Source organism: Pyrgilauda ruficollis, unplaced genomic scaffold (assembly GCF_017590135.1).
Source record: "Pyrgilauda ruficollis isolate IOZ18807 unplaced genomic scaffold, ASM1759013v1 scaffold8, whole genome shotgun sequence".
Classification (NCBI taxonomy): Eukaryota; Metazoa; Chordata; class Aves; order Passeriformes; family Passeridae; genus Pyrgilauda; species Pyrgilauda ruficollis.
The window spans coordinates 4321308-4341235 of record NW_024529932.1 but is presented as its reverse complement, the minus strand read 5'-3'; the positions used below and the strand labels follow the sequence as shown (position 1 = coordinate 4341235).

At 41.2% G+C, this 19928-nt stretch overlaps 1 protein-coding gene across 1 annotated transcript in view; it reads right to left on the bottom strand.

Moving 5' to 3' along the window:
- Positions 1-19928, bottom strand: part of ATP8A2 (ATPase phospholipid transporting 8A2) — a 270405-nt gene that overhangs the window by 72927 nt on the left and 177550 nt on the right. The gene's annotated exons all lie outside the window — the stretch shown is intronic.

Sequence of the window (19928 nt, the reverse complement as noted above, 5' to 3'; positions counted from 1 at the left end):
TTATGGTTTTACAGGAGAGAAGGAATGATGTGAGTTCCAGAACCTCTTTCACAGCTCCATAGAAGGCCCCTTGACTCACTTGCAGTTCCTGATATAGACCCTTAGTGCCAGACTCAAAGGATTCAGCATGAAGAAAAGAACACATTGCAGACTGTTCCTGGAAAAGTGATACTGATCTGCTCAGTGCTCCAGTCCGATCTATACGCCAGGGCAGTTTCAGCAAAACTATCAGGGCATGCATTAAAGTATGAACTTGTTCTCCAACTCTTTACTCTGCACTACTGCTTCCAACACTACACTTTGCTGCACTAAGATTCCCATCAAAGCTCATCACAGCCTGCAAGCTTGAGCAATGGGCTGGCCTCTGCCTTATTCTTTTTTACACCAGCAAGCATGGTGGGAAATGGTAACCTGTTTCCTGATCTCTTTTGAGCAAAGGAATGCAGGCACTGAAAGAAGCAGATAGTCACTGGGAGGGCAGAGGAAGGATAATGGGTAGAGAAGGGAAAAATCAAGTGGGGGGAAATTATTTCCAAAAAGCAAGTCTAAGCCCTTCAGGTGTTCACAGTCCCCTGCTTCTACCTGCATCTCTCAGCCTACTCCAGTGTACCTGTGAGAAGACTGACAACTGTGTGAACATCACACTGTGCATCTACCATTACTGTGCTGAGTTTGCATGCTGCCTCTTAGAGGCCTAAGTCCAGATATCTGCTTGGTACAAGCCATGCAAAGGGAGATCCAGTGACATGGTACTGAGGAGATCACCTTCCAAAAAAAGAAAAAGCTAAGTGCTTAGTCAGAGCAGAAGCCTCTCCTCTGAAGTTATTTACTATCCTCTAGGCTGGAAGCTTACCCATAATAAAACCCAGCATTCCCACTCCCCTATCCTTTCTCTTCTCTTGATCATCCTGTGGTTTGGAACCATTTGGAAAACTTCAGGGGCATTCCTAAGTAGTTACAGATGTGTAAAGGATGCACACTACAGGCCACTTCATCAAGAGGATGACATAACCCTGCATGCCAGCCTCAAAAGTAGCTCATTTCATACTGAACCCAGAGGCACAATTGTCCCAGACTTGCTTTGTGCCTGTTGAGAGCGATGGGATTATAACAGCAGCTGGCAGTGCTCTGTTCCAAGAAAGCTCACAGCATTATTCAGTTTTGAGTTCCCTCTTCCTCTGTGGAGCCATTTGATCCTTAATCTCTTATGGATTCTTAACCCTTTTGATGTATTTCTCCCCTTGACAAAGTTTTGCAACACATCTTTATGCCAAAATGTGGGTGAAGACTATTAGTAAGATGTTACAGCTGTGCATCTATTTTGAACACTACTTACAAATACTTGTCAACCTTGCATTTGAAGGAAGAACTGCCTAGCAAGTATTTTATGAAATTAAGTACAGAGAAATAATGTTTCAAAATCCACTGCACTGCTTCTCCTGAATCCAAGTGTGTAACTGGAAAACACTGCCATGATGTTGCATGATGGCATCTGTGACCCTGGGCTACCAACGCAGCCTCTCTGGCAGCAGTATCTGCCATCTGCCTCTCACACAGCACAAAACATACTGCTTAGAAACACTCAAAGTCAATAGTTGTTAAGAAACTTCTGCTCTGTCTTTTACTTTGTTCCTGTTCTGCTGGGACACTATTTCAGGACCTGCTTCACTTTCTCTCAGCAGTGTCTTGTATCATTAAAGGATAACTTCAACTTGCTGTTTATGATCAGGTTTCCTTCCCATATGAACTGAGGTGGCAAGACTAACATGATAGCTTGGGACAAGTGGTGGCTTCTACAAAGATGATGATCAGAATTGTCAAAAAAACAGAGACCAAAAAAAGCCAGTGGCTTGAGAATTAGTAGAGATCTGTGATAACCAGATGACAGAACTGGACAGAAGACTGTTCTGATTGAAGAGAAGGGGAAACTGCACAAAGGGTCACCAACATTACAGTGAATAAAGAATCAATAGGAAAAAAAGAACCAGAGAGAGTAGTACAGTGTGGTTTGATAAATGTCAGATGAAATCAATAACATGGAATAAAAGAGAGTAATGGGCTACAAAAGAACTTGGGACACAGAAAACAATGTGTTTAGGGCAGAACTGCTGGGAAAAAAGCAGAAGAGGAAAATAATGCTGGATACGGCAAGAAAGAACATAGAGTGCCTATATCAGATCTTGATTTCACCTTTCTTAAATATCTTGAAAAAAGTGGAAAGGAATACATGGAAATCAACACTGACAAATGGATAGACAACAGATGGATGGGAAAATGACAAAACTGGAGCAGTAGTTCAAGGCTGGGAAATGGCATAGCCAGGTTAAAAAAAAATGACCTTGAACTAGCACTGGTGAAGTTCCTAAGAGTATTATACAGCTGAAGTACAGTATTTCAATACTGTCATTAAAATGTTATGTATACACTACTTAAATAGAAATATTATTCATTACATGGGTTTCTTTTTCACCACCTGATCACTGGTATACCTCCCCCTCTAATTTCCCCCTCCATCTCCCCCATTCTTGTCTATTTACTCAGTTCCTACTATCAAAAAATCCAATAAATCTTTATTGAGTTAGACTTATATATGAACGTATCTCCTCTCCAAGGAACACATTTTAATAATTTAAATGGTGGCTCTGTACTGCATCATTTCTTTGACTTCAGGGGAAGATGTGGTGAGCTGGAGAGCTAATTTGGACAGGCTTAAAAATTACTGCATTTCCACGATTATCCTGTGTTCTAGTATTCAGTCTGACACTTTGGTGTGTATGAATGGTTACAGTATTCCACGCACCCACACCCTTCCCCAAAAGATTTCAAGGAATATATCATCTTGCACACAGCACAGTAAGTAGCACTTTCAAGCATGACACATGTACCCAAGTTATGAAAAAAAATTACACAGCACTGCAAGCTATTGTTTGAAGGCAAATATGCAATTACAGTAGCAGTCATATTGTAAAGCACACATTGATTGTAGAATTAAAGTCATATTAAAACCCACCCAAGCTTTACAGTGACACTGCTCAAGCCCAAAACAAGACTGACTCTATAGGAAAGCTAACAGCTACTTGGGATATTTTCACCATAAGAATTCAACAATAGGAAATTTTGATTACTGCAAAGGGGGAAATTCCCAGCTTTCCAGTAAGAGGCACAGAAAGGTCACAACCTATTAGTCTATAAAATCACAGCAGTAATTACTTCAACATATTAACATCCTCATCCTCTCAGCCTTCTAGCCTTGGGCTCCAACAATGAAAGCCTCCACTTTCCTTAGTAGATATGAAAATTATTCTTAATAGATTATTTTGATTAAAAACATCCCTATCAAGTGTTTTAAATTGCATACATGAAAACACTACCTGGTAGAAAGCATATATTGTCTCATGTCCAAAATAAGAATTGATGAACCTCTTTCTTCTCCCCTGCTATCAAATTCACCTTCTTGCTTTATAACCTTAAGACAGGTTTCAAACCCATCACTGGCTTGCAGCTAAAAAAAACACTTAATTTGAAATGCTGGTCAATATAAGGAGAAAGTTCCACATTTGAAAAAAATGTACACAGAGAAAACATCTTTGGATATATGATTTAATAAATAAAAATCCCCAAAACAGGCAGACCACAGAGGCAGAACAGGAGGCTTACTGGACTTTGGAATGCTGAATCCTAACTGCAGAGCACAGCTGTGGCAAAGAAGTGGTCTGCATGTCACCATGCTGACCAAAACACAGCCGTGCAGACCCACTTTTGACTATCATATTGATTTTTTCAGTTTAGGACAGCACTAGCTATTTTTTTATATTTCATAGCTCAGTTCTGGCACAAAGTTTAAAACTTTCTGAACTGTTTAACAGATTACACAAATGGCCAGCAGTAGCTAAGCAGGGAGCTAACTCAGTAATGTATTCTACTGTGATAAATTCTGTTTCAGCCAGACTCTGATTCCTGTCCTAGTTAAGTCCCACCGGAAGAAAAAGAAAAAAGGAAGGAATCAAATATAAAGCAAAGAACTCGCTGAAATGACTCTTCAGGGCCTCTCCTGAAGTGCTAGCACTCAAAGCTATACCTGGGCTCCAGTAAGTTTTTAGCCACAGCAACACTAATTAATTCAGGGCACTTTGGAAAATGCCGTTCAATCCCCTGCTGTGGCTGCTGGATGGCTCACAAAAGTCCTCCCTCAAGTCCTTTCTGCTCTTTTGAAGCCCTACTGGAAAAAGCACTGCACAGTCTGGGGCAAAGGAGCAGCTTCCAGTGGATGGGACACTCCTGGAGGGGGTTCACTGAACAGGTGTGAGGGGCCCAGGGGGTGAGCAGGAAGCAGGACTGTGGCTGCCAGCCCTGCAAGGAGCCAGCCAGGGAGGAGGCAAACTTGACACTGCAAAAGTGTCACTTGCTCCTCATGTGTCTCTGAGCAGCAAGAGAGAAAACAGTGTAAATCCAGGACATGAGAGAGAGAAAATCTTACCTACAAACCAATGCAGGTATGTTAGTAGAAATTAAGTTTTAAGTACCATATGCATCCAAATGTACGCAAAATTTGTGGGGCAAGGCAACAACCACGGTGACCTGAGACGATGTACCCAGGTGTACCTATGTGGGGATACAGGGTGCTGGGCAACAGTGGGTAAAGAAGCAGGAAGAAAACAACCATGCCAGTGAGGCTGTGCTGTGTGTAGATTTTAAACACTGGATGCCTCTCTGTGTATCAGTAGAGAAGCTCACAAGAGGCAGAACACAAATCACAACTGATTTTATTCCAGCCAAAACTAGCAGCAAGCAGAGACTTCCAGGGGACTTGGACATGTGTGTTCAAACTCACTGTACTGAAATTGATGAAAGAGTGTGCCTTATGCTGCTCTTGACAGGAGCAAATGATTAAAATTCAGGATTCTCAAGAATGGCAAAGCCAGCCAGAGGCTACTGACCCAGAGGCAGCTATTGAAAGACATCAGGTGTGAGCAGATCTTGCTGCTCTTCTATTGCTAAATCACACATTAGATGATGTTTGAAGCAGCAGTGTCAAGGGTGAGCTGGAGTGAAAGGGGCAATAACAACAAGGATGTAAACAATAGCTTAAAATAGAGGGGAGCATAAAACAACATACTAAAAGTGTCTCAGCAGTTTGCCCCGAGTTTTGACCACTGCTTCTCCAGCAGATACTTTCCACAGTAAAAGAAACAGATTTATGACAAGTTTATAATGAAACTGTCTGAAAGACTACTAAACTTCTGCATGTTGCCACTTTCAACAAAATTAATGCCAGTGTTATGTATGATGGGGTCTATCCTTGCTTGACTGTTGGGTTGCCTTTTTCCAGTTCCATGTTTCTATGACCTATATTTCCAAATGTCAGTCAGTACTCTCCAAATTCAAAGGCACAAAACCTCTGGTCTGTTCATGGATTCCCTTGAAGAGCAGTAAGAAAAATGTACAGTGTCAATGTATTGCATGTAGCTCTTCTTCTGCTACACAGACACAGCTATTTAACAAAGTAGCTGCCAGTTCAGAATCCGAATATTTAATCTGATTGTTTGTGACACCCCCTGGATGCCTCCTGCTTATCATCTGCCAGACATAGGTGCCTTGTACTACAGAAAAATACAGTGCTAAAGTCACAGTACATAAATTTAGGAAATGTATTTTGAAAGTGTTATTGACAAACTTTGTTACATGAAAAGAGTTGCAATTACACACATCAATACCTTGGTTTGCACTAATTTATCTAATGTGCAAAGCAAAACAGATATTCTAAAACCCAATGAACATTCAAGTACTAAGCATTATTATTATTATTATTATTGCTAAGGTCAAGTTCTTCCATTTGCAGCTTTTGCTCTATAGTTCTGACCTTACTAGACCTCATTTTCACACAAACTCCCTTGCCAGCACACTTTTAATAAAATTAAATTTTCTGATAGACAAATATTTGAAGACAATGGAATTGAGATTAAAAAGAAGACCTAAACTAGAAGCTGGTTTCCATTTGAAGAAAAAAATCTTGCTTTTTTATAGGTCAATAAAGTAACTGTCAGATATTAAGTATCTGGTAAAATATAATCAATTAATAGTTACATCTAATACTGCCATTAAAACATGCATCTCAGTGCCTTTAAAACTGCTTAACTTTGGGTGACATTGTTATTTAAACTTCTAGATTAAAGCCAGCAAAACCAGGGATTCTCCTTTGGTCACAGACTGTTCACAATGTTTAGTTGGTTTTTTTTTCACTTTAAAAAATTTTTTTAAATGTAGCTGATATATCAAGCTCGTATTCAAATCAGTTTCAGCCAAACAGCAACTACTACTAGTTAAAAAAACCGAGCTGAAAAATCCACTGATCTGAAAATCCAGCATCGCTTGTTAACTGTTGCAGAACCATCCTTCTCCCCATCCTGAGCTCGCAGTACCCATTGAGGGATCTGTCCTCTGAATATTTTGGTGGGGGAGCAGGGGGAGCGCACATTGTTGGACCATGTGAAGTGATGGGAACGCTCTTCCAGGCACTCCTGGGGATCCAGAATCAGGAAGAGCTCCAAACACTAAACTCCCTGGGATACTAGCCAGTTCACTTAACATGGTCAGCAAATCTGACTTTCAGTACATGGCACAAACAGCTACACTACCTGCAGAAAATTGCTGGTGAATATCCAGACTCAGGTTACTCTGAAGACACCTAATGTTACAGCTATGGTTTTCCTGCTCCGTTTTGAGGCTGAATATTTGGAACATGAATAATGCCATTAACCCAGAAGAATTAGGTAAGCCCCATGGTTTTCCAATGACTTAGTTTTTGTCTGCACTAATTTTACCTCCAAATCTGCATGTCTGAAACTCCACACTCTTCCAGTCTGCTTAAAGTGATTACGTCTTCTCAGTAAATCTTAGATTGTTCTTTCTTCTGGCTGCAGAGCTGTCTGCCTGCAATTTCTCAAAAGAGAGCCAGGATTTCATATCCATTGGCCCCTGCATTCCTGCCAAAGCCCTGCAGAAATGAGAGCTGCTGCAGCTGCCAGGGTTTATTTACACACATTCCTGCTTCAAATTGAATTAATGAGCATAATATAACTCAGGCAATGTCCTCCACAGCTCTTGTTTCTCTTTGCCCCTCTTGACATTTCTTTCTCCCACACAACCCCTCTTGTAGTCTGTCTTAAAGCAGTATCTAAAGTGATCCTGGTGTAAAAAAGTAATTGCAGACACATTCAGGCTGATAAATGTGTACATACCTGCTTACAGCTTGGTTTGTGGAAAGCCCAGGATCGCCTTAATGAGTATCCAGAAGGCTAGATTGAATTTACTTGCTCTGTTCACTCCAAGTTTGCCTGTTTAGCAACAGACTTCGACATTTAATCACTCAAAGACACAGCCTTGCAAAGAGCTCTGATGCAACAGATGAGAGCAGCTGATGTTACAACATATCTACAGTCCTTAATGTTCACACGCTATATTTAGTAAGCCATCTCTACAGGTGTCTCCAGCCCATTTCCGTCTTCAGAAATCTGAAATTCTGCACCCACAGCATAGGGGCTCCCACTGTTAACAAGTCCTTTAGGCACTGTATGGACACATCACATACAGAAAAGCTGCTCTCATGCTGCTAAGCAGACCAAAGCAGCGTTTCCAATATGTTATGGCACGGACAGAGCCCAAAAATGTTTGTCCAAACATTCACATCCATCTGACTACTGAAGTCCATTCTACCCTATATTATATCACCCCGTATAAAATGTATCTCTCACACACTGTATGAAACACGTGCGCATGAAAAGCTTAGAACAAAAGCCATATACTTCTACTGGAAGAGTGTTAAGAGAAAATAAATAAAATCTTGAGTGATACACACACTTGCTACATCAGCATTTAATCAGCAACATTGACAAGAACATGGCTGGCAACAGACGGGGTCGACCTGTCTCACAGGGGGAAAAGGATCTTTGCACAAAAATTAGCAGATGTCACTGAAAGAGCTTCAAACTAGATCTGAAGGGTGAAAAGGATAAAACCAGGCTCACCAGATATAAGCTTGGGGGTGGCACTCCATGAGGGATGGTGTGAGATTCTTTGGTCTGATGTCTCAGTGGAGGTAGGGGAGGGAGATCCATGCAACAGCAAAGATGCAAGGGTTACCAGTGTGTCAGAAACCATGGAAGCTCCTGAATATGGTCACATAGAAATTAGGCTTCTCCCCAAAAAAGCTGGCAGGATCATTAGCCCAACAGAAATGGATTTACTCCAATGCCCATAACATGGGCAACAAAGAGGACGAGCTGGAAACATCTAATTTACTCCAATGCCCATAACATGGGCAACAAAGAGGAGGAGCTGGAAACATCTGCAGAGGAGGAAAGCTAATGATGCATTAATGGGAACATGGTAGGATGACTCACACTGGAGTGCTGCAGTGAGTAGAACCCTCTTCAGATGAGATGGGCTAGGAAGGTCAGGTGGTGAGGTAACCTTGTATGTTAGGGAGCCTTATGAGTATCTAGAGCTTGATGATAGTGATGACAGGGTTGAGGGTTTGTGTGTAAGAATCAGGGGAAAGGTCAACAAGCCAAATATCCTGGTCAGAGTCTATTATAGAGCACCCAACCAAGATAAAGAGGCAGGAAAAATATTCCATAAGCAGCTGGGAGAAGTCTCATGATCACTATCCCTTGTTCTTGTGGGGGAGTTCAACTCACTAAATGTCTACTGGAAATACAATACAGAGAAGAGGAAACAGTCTAGGCGACCCACTTAGTGGAAGAAGTAGAGGCTGTGGACCTTGTCTATTTGGACTTCAGTAAAGCCTTTGACACCAATTCCCACACCATTCTCCTGGAGAAACTGATTGCTCATGGCTTGGATGGTTGGTCAGTAAAGCCTTTGACACCAATTCCCACACCATTCTCCTGGAGAAACTGGTTGCTCATGGCTTGGATGGTTGCACTGTTTCCTGGGTAAAAATCTGTCTGGATGGCTGTGCCAAGAAGGTGGTGGGGAATGGAGTGGCTGGTCACCAGTGCGGTAAAAATCTGTCTGGATGGCTGTGCCAAGAAGGTGGTGGGGAATGGAGTTAAATCCACTGGTGGCTGGTCACTGGTGCTCCCTAGGGCTCAGTATTGGGGCCAATCACATTTAATATCTTCTCAATTATCTGGATGAGGGGGTCGAGGGCAGATGACACCAAGGTGAGTGATAATGTTGATCAGCTGGAGGGCAGGAAGGCTCTCCAGAGGGACCTGGACAGCATGGATCCATGGGCTGAGGCCAGCTGTATGAGGTTTAACAAGGCCAAGTGCTAGATCCTGCACTTGAGTCACAACAACCCTAAGCAGCACTACAAGCCAGGGGCAGTGTCTGGAAAGCTGCCAAGCAGAAAAGGACCTGGGAGTGCTGGTCAATAACATGATCCTGTGTGTGCCCAGGTGGCCACGAAGGCCAGTGGCATCCTGGCCTGGAACAGCACTGGTGTGGCAGCAGGAGCAGGGCAGTGACCGTCCCCCTGTACTCAGCACTGCTGAAGCCACAGCTCCAACCCTGTGCTCAGTTCTGGGCCCCTCACTGCAGGAAAGACATTGAGGGGCTGGAGCATGTCCAGGGAAGGGCAGTGGAGCTGGGGAAGGGTCTGGAGCACAAGTCTCATAAGGAACAGCTGAGGGAGCTCAGGGTGTTTAGCCTAGGGAAAAGGAGGACCTTAATGCTCTCTACAACTACCCAAAATGAGGTTACAGCCAGGTGGGGGTCAGTCTCTCACCCCAGATAAAAAGTGATAAGAACAAGAGGAAGTGGCCTCAAGTTGTGCTAAGGGAGTTTTAGATTGGATATTAGAACAAGTTTTTTTCTGAAAGGGTTCTCAGGCATTGGAACGTGCTACCCAGGGAAGTGGTGTTGTGCTAAGGGAGTTTTAGATTGGATATTAGAACAAGTTTTTTCACTGAAAGGGTTCTCAGGCATTGGAACGCGCTACCCAGGGAAGTGGTGGAGTCGCCATGCCTGAAGGTATTTAAAAGACATGCAGATGTGCACTTGGGGACACTTGGCAGTGCTGGGTTAATGGTTGGACTTGAAAACCTTAGAGGTCTTTCCCAACCTTAATGGTTTTATGATTCTATTAAAGCTTGATGGCAGCAAAAAATGGGGCAGGGTGTGTGCACAACTTTCAGTGTCTTTCAAAAATTGAAATTTTGAACAATCAAGCAGAAGCCTGCTCTAGCTGCAACTTGCACAGATTGCAAATTTTGGTAACATTTGAACTAAACAGAAATAGTATGTCCTGAATTCCCTAACTAAAAGATAGCAGTCACTATACCCAATTGCAAGGTTGATCATAATGCTGTGCTTCTGCATATAGACTATTCATAGGAGGAATATCAGGTATTTGGTGTTCTATGCCACAAAGAAGCATCAATGAAAAAAAGTGACCATCTTAAGAAAAATAGAGGCCAGAATGTCAGGAAAGAGGAAGGTGAAAATGTTGGCTGCAGGAACAAGATCCTGGAAGTAGCAGAAGATCCTGGAGAACAGGGACTTACATAAACATGAATGCTGGGTTATGGCCAGGGACCTTCACCAGTAGCACTTGCAGGTGGCCAACACTGACAGCAGTGGCACAGCAGGAACCAACCCTGGCCAGCAGTGACCTCCCTGCAGGAATGAGAAGTTGAGACCTAGGGAACATAATGCTGCAGGAGGAGAATTCGAATTAGAATAACTAGAGTAGAAGCCTTAATCTCTCTGGTCCTGAAATAAACCATAGTATTCAGGTCCACTAGAGGCTGTCATTTATTTTGTCTTGCCTGTGACAGCACTCAGCTAAACTTGAGTCCTTGCAGGCCACTTCCAATCGAAGCTGATGCAGACTAAATATGGCTTTAAACAATTCTGCTAGCTTGCACAGAAAAAGCTGACAGACACTTATTTTTCTGACTTTTAACATCCAGAGACCAGATCACACCTACTCTTCACAGTCCCAACTCTAAATTCAGTAATTTTACTTAGAACCTCCCTCTCAGTTCCTTCTTTGGCCATTTACAACTCTTCATTATAATTCAATGCTCCTCATTAACATTTTCTGCCTTACAGCTGAAATCAAATACACTTGACACTAAACTTTTATTGGGTCTTTGGAAAACATTTTGCATTTTGTGGCTGCCTTTCATATGCCTTTTGGTCTGTGTGAGGATGCCAGTGTTTCAAGAGTTCAACTGCTCTTCCCATCAGTTCTGAATGAACAGTAATGCTGAGACCCATCAGCTAAATGAGATTTTGCCTAGCCCCAACTAACAGCACTTTGTATAGGTACCTGATTGACAGAGCCTTATTTTCAGTTGTTCTGCTCCCCACCACATACCTGTCTGGTTATTCCATATATTCACTTCTCCCTCCTCCATGTTTTAAAATTTCTTGTTATATATATCTGATTTTACAGAAGCACAAAAAAACTCAACTGAGTAAAATTATCAAAGAAATTCCTCTGATTTCTGTTTCAGAGTGGACAAACTTCACTTGAATTGGGAAAGGCTTTGCCTGAATGTAGCTTATTTGAAGCAAAGCTTGAAGTCATTACTTTTCATGCTTCTCTGAAATAGAATTAGCCTAAAAACATTCCTTTTGGTATATCTCTCATACAAATTCTTTTAGAACCCAAAACCAAGATTACTCTATATCTGAAAATATGCCTAACACTAGTGGTTCTACTGAATGTACACAGACTAGTGGATAACATGCTGCTTAGCTAACATGCTAACATACTGGAACCCGAGTACTAATGATGAAGTGCAAAAAGAAAACCCTTTAGATATTTACTAGAACAGATGCCTACTCCAAAACATTGCACAAAAGAGGTCCTTTCAAAGGTGACAGCCACTTTTTGTAAAATATAAAATGACACACTGACAACCATAGTATCTTCTCTTTGAGTCACTCACACATTTTGTACACCCATGCAATGGCAAGCAATAAATTGAGTATGTTGAGGAAACTCTCATTCCCTCAGCACATCCTTTGCTCAGTATTGGGTGCAGCTCACAGCCTATTACAGCAAAAGGTGATGGCTGGTAGGTGTTCGTCCTTTTCCTTCTCAGAAATCTTCTAACATGAGATACAAACCATTTCAATCCAAATGAAATGAAGAAAGTAAGTTTGCATATAATATTGTTCTAGCTCATTTCTTTTGAAAGGAACTGCCAGCTCCCAGATACTGAACAGGGTAAGAAGCAGTAAGTAGTATTTGCAGAGAAATGTTGCTTGACACCTTGCATTTGGGAAAATTTATTGAAAACAGAAAAGCCATGTTGGGTCTAACTTTCATTCTACATTTCAGCCACCGTACTGAATCCTTCTGTATTGAATCCTCACCCAGCATCTGCCATAAAGCACTCCATGGTACAGAGAAAGAATGTTTATGCTTGTTTATCCTCTTTTGAGTGTGACAACACTACTGTCCAAGGTTTCTCTGCACTGGCTTGCTGACTCTACCATAAGCATGGAACTGTCTTATTTAAGCCGTTCAGGGAGTTGTGTTCAGAGCTGCAAGATGTAGCTCTGCAAGACGCTCAGCAAGAGGCTGCAGCTCCTAATACTGAAAGGAGCTTGTTTTCCAACATCAGCCTACTGAGAGTTACCATTGCTGGGTTTTATGCTACAGAGACCAGCAGTGGCACATGTAAACATAACTGATCCCTCCACACAACAGGCATTGTATTATGGACAGCACCTGTATAATTCTGTCCTTTTCTCCTATCAATCCTATTGAATGCAAAGAAAACATAGCTCTCTGGAGACACTCTCCTTCTTACACCTTCTGACAAGAGTACTGGTATAAAAACAACAGCTCAAGTGCTGCAAATACCCAAAACAGGAATTACACTCCACAAGCCAAATGGGTGCAGTTTGACTTCCTGCACAGACTCAAAACCCTGAAGGCACTCTCAGAAGTGACTGCATTCAGTTGATTTTTGCCTGTCACATCCACCAATAGGGAAGCAGCAGGAGATACCATCATTGCTGTCAGCTCTTGAATTAACAGGAAAGCCATGGGGGCCAGGCTGTTCCAGCTGACCCACACCAGCAGCCAGGGCACTGGGAAGGGCTGTACTCCTTCCAGCCTCACTACTCCTGAAGCCTATGTACCTATGCTTGCCTTAGAACAAAATAAGAGAGATCATTTCTACTCCTCAGGGCTTTTTGGATCAAATTTTGACATAATACAATTGGGAGAAAAAATGATCTCATGAAACATATACTTCAGGGAGGAAAGGGAATAAAGGTATGCTTCAAATTGATCTGGAAATATTTTCCCATGTGACATAGTTACGCTTGTCTATTACAAAAATGAAATCTGCTAGTGAAGTAAAGAAACAGTGGCATAGAGCACAAATTCAGCTAAACAAACAAAAAATTTTCCAAAACCAAAACCCCTTTATAATATGTAAATTCAAATAAAAACATAACATGACCCTTCAGTCCCCAAGGAACGAAGGCAAAAACAACATCCGAACCAACCCCCAAATATCTGCTATCTGGGCTTCCCTGCATTCATCTGAAAACCAAGTGACTTAAGTGTGACCAAAGCAAGCCATAAAACCACTAATTGCAACTCACAGACAGTCACCTCCTGCCCTCTGGAATAGATCCCATCTGCTGCTCCTCTTACCTTCTAAAGGATTCACAGCTTCATTGCTATGAGTTGAAACGCACTTTAAAAAACCATCTTCTCTAGACAGTACCCTGCCACCTTCCTTTGTTTCTGTCCTATCGATTATGGGAATGGTCTGCTTTCACGTCCTCTCTGCCATGGCCTTCCTCATCGTGCCAGATTGTTCAGGCAACAACATCCACATGGATGGGATATCGCTTGATGCCTTCATAGCAGCTGGAAATGCATCTGGTTTGCACACCTGGCAAGCTGGCAGAGCAGTGCTCAGCAAAGACCACCTGCTGAGGCAGAGCCACACCTCCTGGCTACCACGCCTCTCATGCTGCCGCCAGCCCAGCCTGCGCAGGACACTGCTAACCTACAAACTTCATCTGCAAAAGATGCCGCAGAGGCCGAGTGCTGCTCCATGAGAAGCGTAAAAACTGCTGGGCTGCCTTCCACTTTTCCAACCGAAGAACAGCTTTCTCTTTTACTGAGATGCACACAAACCCTTGTCGTACATGACAAACCCACACTGTAGAGCTGTTTGGTTTTCATCCTTAAGTTTCTAATGCAGAACACAGCCTACGTCAGGAATGCTCTGATCAAGTCACACGTTCTTAGTTTGTCCTTGGTTGTCAACAGGGCTCAGAACACAGACTTTTTTTGTAGACATGAGTATTAGTAAACACTGCCTCTGGTACAATACAGTAGCTGCTCTTGTATATTTAACAGGCAGCTGTTTCTAATTGAGAAAATATGGAATAGGATATCTTCCAAAGATCTTTCCATGAACTTGCAACAAGGCTTTGCTATTTCTAAATAAATGAATAAAGCTATTTGGGAAAATTTTGAGGGACACGAAGCAACACTGAACTCCAAATTAAGAAAAGATGCAACTTCTGAAGCACAGTCCATTACTACAGAATAGTAATTCCATCCTGAGTGAAGGAGCTTGGTTCCAGGACACTGTTTTTCCCCACTCCAAAACCAATAAATTGGGATAACGGGCAATTACACAAAACTGTAAATGCTCTGTATTTTTATTTAAGCTACTGAGCAGCATTTACACTTATTAAAGCTACCTGATCTCCAAACCAACATTGCCCAGACAGCATGGCTGGAGTCCCAGGTTACACCTCAACACTGAAGAAAAACCAGCTGACCACCTCTGCACCATTTGTACAGCCTGTAGGTAACCATTCACAACCACTCCCTTTCCTATTGCTCTCCTATCTAAGGCACTCACCTGCTCGCCACAGATCTTCTGCAGAGCAGGAACCAAGAAGTGAAGGTGAGCACATGAACACTTTGGAGAAGTTTGAAGCCAGCTGATCACCTCGCTCTGCACTGCCAGTTCCCGAGTATTTATGCTTCTGGCTTAACACTATTTTCACATGGCTCTATATAGGAAATGCCAGCACAGTGTTGGGCACAGCTGCATATACAGTCCTGCTTTAAAGCCTCTGTAAAATATTTCCTAAAGAGAAATTAAGTCTGGGACATCTTTCAGAAATATTTAGAACAGGTTTGTGTCAAAGTTGCCAAATAGGTAAAGGGGCATGTAGTGGGGGATTAGCCTGCGTAAAATAAGCATGCTTAATATATTAGTTTCACATTCACGACTTATAAAAATATTAATTTATTGCCATTTTTTCATCTTTGTGGTGTATGACATAGTACAACACAATGCCAGAGATCGAGAAGTGAGAGATTAATTTCTGAAAACCATGTGTGGCTCATAAAAACAACAAACCCACTCCTTCAACAGATGCTTAAAAATATATGCATGCTTCGTTAGTCTAATTTGTCCGCTCAGAGCCTAGTCCAAAACTGCAGAAAATGTTCCAAAACCACATCAAGTGCCACAGAGACCTCTGTGCATAATAACAAAAACAAACATGATCAGCAGGCATTAAGGACCTCAATCTGCAGGCGAAGTCTGATTTGCGCATAACAGCTGGATGAAGCATTTTCAGCAACCAAAACATTGACACCACAATGTAATGTGCAACTGATTGCAGACAAACAAACCACAATCAGAACAGCCAATTTTCTAACTAGCACCAAACTGTGGAAATATGAGAAGCCAGAGAGAACAACAACCGAGACCTCTGGAAAACAATTCAAATGCAGAGAGTAAGACAAAAGTATTCTGGAAAACACAAAAACGTACATTAAGCTGTCAGCTTTGCAGTGTGGATTTGGAAGGGCAGTAATGTGAAACCTGTTTCTTACACCGCAATAATGATTATTATCTTGCCTCCAGGATTTTTGGGGGGTGTTTTGTGTTGTTTCCAAGTCTTGAAAACCATGAAGTTTTCTCACATGCTTTAGTAAGAACTCAATCAGCAAGATCTCAGAGAGTTTCAGATCGAAGGCCAACTACAAAACCAACTGTGCAACCCGAGTCCATCACATCCTTTATCAAGATCACCTCCCTCCCTCAAAAGCCAACAACAGTGCAATAGTCAAGGCAAGCCCATCCTGCCCATGCCATACACACAGACGAACAGGAAGCTTTGCTAAAAAAGACACATATGTCTTCTTAACAAACCATTAAAACAGGCAAGTCCTGCTACTGTCACATTACATGGGATCAACCAGAGATTTCCATTACTGGCATCTTTTAAAAAAAAACTTTAATCCAGGTAAACTCCATGTGCAGCTTCTTTAAAAGTCTTCATAAGCAGACAAAAAATCTATCAAGAATCTGACAGTTTACTTGGATAAGAAATAAATATTTTTCTGTCCAGGATGTGCAGCGCACTTGAAAATAAGAACACACCTGAAATTACAGCTGTGAAAGTGGCTCTTACATGGAGCTGTTTCAGCTATGCTGGTGGTAAAATTATTCGGACTGTGATTCAAGAAGTCTTCTCTCAAATGCAACTGTATAAAGGTAGCTGGGAAGTGCAGCAAGCCCCATTTCAAAACCTCCAGCCATGAGGTTTTGGTGAGATGGGCCTCCTTATGACATCCTAAGATGAAGACAATTGTTAAACCCCAGTTATGCAACATGACCACATACAGCACAAAGCAGAAATCTAAAAAATTAGAAACGCCAACCTGCACTTCAAAATAACCACAGCACATGTCCCCTCTCCTTCAGGCAGAAACAATGAAACTGATACTCATCTTCCTAAAGATATTTCCTTAATGGTAACAACAACTAATGCAGCAGACACAAAACACAACACATATTAAGGTAAATAAACTCGAAGAAAGAAATCACAGCTACGTAGTAGTTCTTTCATCATCAACAAGCAGATGCTTCAGAGGGGTGACAGGAATACTCCCTTTTCCTGCCAACACTACTCTCCCTTAAAACACTAAAAATTTCAGCTCAAGATGGGGAAAGAATACACCTCTTTTTCTTCATCTTAGATAATGTCTAGATCAAGACTCAAAGCATGAGCACTTTCAAAGCATCCTCTTGTAAACATATGCATGCTTTCAGGTACAGGTATTTAGACGTGTGGGGGTGGGAATACCTGCACAACGACTTTAATTCTATACAGTGCAATGTTATTCCCATGAACCTAAAGTATTCTTCAATTTCAACGAATAAATCAATACAAGAACAGAGCATTAGCAGCATATTTCTTACACCGTATATATGACTCATACAAGAAATAAGCACAAATGTTAGCACTCACTGTTCCCTTCGGGACATCAAATCTCCATCCCCAGGCAAACAAACAAAATACCCAAGAATGCATGAGGGCAGGATTGTGGCTAATGTGCTCATCAACAAAATACCACTCAGTTATGAGCTACAAGTCCTGTAAGTTAAGGAACATGATAATTAAATAGGAATTCACATCCTCAGAGTGGCACATTTCTGTACCGCTTCTTCCAGTTAATGAATATCAAACTAGATAGCTCTTTTTAAAAACACAAACATCTACTTGCTTTCAAAAATCTGCGGTGGTAAGTCATAACTACCCAAAAGGTGGGACAGGACTCATGTATTGTACAAAATACTGTCATCTGGAAGTGACCGTTCAAAAGCAATCAGTTCTCATTAAAGCATCTTGGCTTTTGGCATTTTTTGTCTTTTGCAAGACAAAAAAAAGGCACCAACTCTTCTCAGTGTCACTGTTCTCATATATATAAAAAAAAAATTCACTTGAAAATATACAGAAATTCAGGAAAGCCAAGAGAGCTACCACAGAGTTTTCTTATATTATTCTTAGGTTATTATTTCTGATACTGTTGAAGAGAAATTGTGTGTCTGAAAAGGTTCCCCCAAAGGAGAAAGAGTTTTTGCCCAAAGTACCAGATGCATACTATTGGAGGATTTCTATTAAGGACTATTGAGATTTTAATCATGGCTTTGTCTTAATATGTCACATGTATTCCATTACTAATATTATAGGGGAAACAGAAGAAATATGTTGACTCTGACAAGAGAGAGTAAGTCGCTTTCCTTTGCCCCCAAGGAGGAAAAATGGTATTATATCCCTGTGAAAATGCTCAAGATATTATGGGCAAGAGAAATAAATACTTAGTGCAAATAGTTTAACAAACCCTAGCAGAAACAAGCTATCACATATTTGAAGTCTGCTAGGCTTCATGCTGACATTTGGTGAAACAACAGAATAAAATGTTTTGCACCTCCTGTGCCTTCTACTGATGGCACAAAGTTCGGCTGGCACAAATGCTAATGACTATTCCAGCTAAAATCAGCTTCCTTCCAATGCTATTAGATTTGCATAGTATGAGGATCTAAAATATCCTGGAGTTCAATTTATTTGAAGATAAACACACTAGCAAGATCTGAAACAAGAACAATGCTTTTAAGACACCTTATTATTTATAAATGAACAAAAGAATACAGCAAGAGTAAAGAAATTGTTAAAATCTAGGCAGCAAGGCAACTCATTTTACTGACTAGAGCCTAACACAGTCCCAGCTCATTTCACCATGAGCTGGTTTCATGACAGCAACTGATTACTCAAGAGACTGTGGGAGTTAATGTGAGTGGTAAACAAGCTCCCTTTACCTTGGGAGCTTTCCTTGATTTTACAAAAGGATAAAAGAGAAAAAAAAAAAAAAAAAAGAAAAAACCCCACATTTTTCAACAGCTGCTCCTTCTCTCAAAAATACAAGAAAATTGGTGGAATGATATTGATCCCCTCTAGCACACACTGAAAGCCATAAAACAGCTTATTTTTCACTGCTTGAATTAAAAAAATCATCTCTCTAGAATGATCACCTATGCTTACATTTTAGATTGATAATTACTGATCCAGGTACACAGCTCCACAAGTACTGGACTGGATGCTCTACCAGCCAAGGTAAATGTGTTCTCCATTTAAAAAAAAAAAAAAAAAAAGAGAACAGATTATTTTCATCTTGGCAAGATATTAGTGCCACTTCTCAAGTCATAATGTCAGAAAATCAGAGCATAAAACCAAAGGTTAAATACAAACACTTTCTAAAAACATAGTCAAGGAAAACCAAAACCTTATTAATATGAAGGTTTTGTTCCAAGACCTGTGGTTTTATATCCTGCAGCAAACGTTGATGACCAGCACAACATGAATTTTGCTTAAGTTGCAATAAAAAATAAGAGTCGCTTTTGGGAAAAGAAGAAAGGCAACAAGCTAAAGCCCATAGTCTGGCCCCTTGTGTGTGATGCAACATTTCACCATATTGTCTACATTTCAGAAGGCTGACATGTTAATGGCAGCACTAAAGTCTGCTGTGGAGGACAAGTTGTCCTTGACTCTGCATGATACTGAAGACAAATTCCTGCCTGATCTATGAAAATGTGAGTCAGAACTACTGATGCTGGGTGTGCGGTGAAACATGCCAAGATCACCATGAAATCCTACCAGAGGACTGAGGCTTTGTCTGTCAGTCACTCACCTGCTCATCCCAGCCTGTCAGCTGTCAGTCTCAGCTGTAAAAAGCTGTCCATGAAAATGTATCACAGCCTCCATTATCCTCAGTGTTTTACAGCATAATAATAAAATATGTATTAAGCCAGAACAGCAAAAAATCATGCCTGACTGCTCTTGCTGAATACAAACATGGGAGTAATCTCAAAAATCTAATTGGCTTGCCAACACTTGACTTTTTTTATTATAATTTTCTAGTACATAATGGTAGCAATTTAAGAATGTAATTTCTTGAAATTATTAGATAGCTGTTCTTCTTTCTGTATCACATCTTTGAATTGAAGTCTAAACTTATAACCCAATACATTTTTCAGGTAAATCTGAAAGCAGTTCCACCTCTACAAAATCACTTTTTATCATATAGTTACTAAATCCGTAATTGTTAC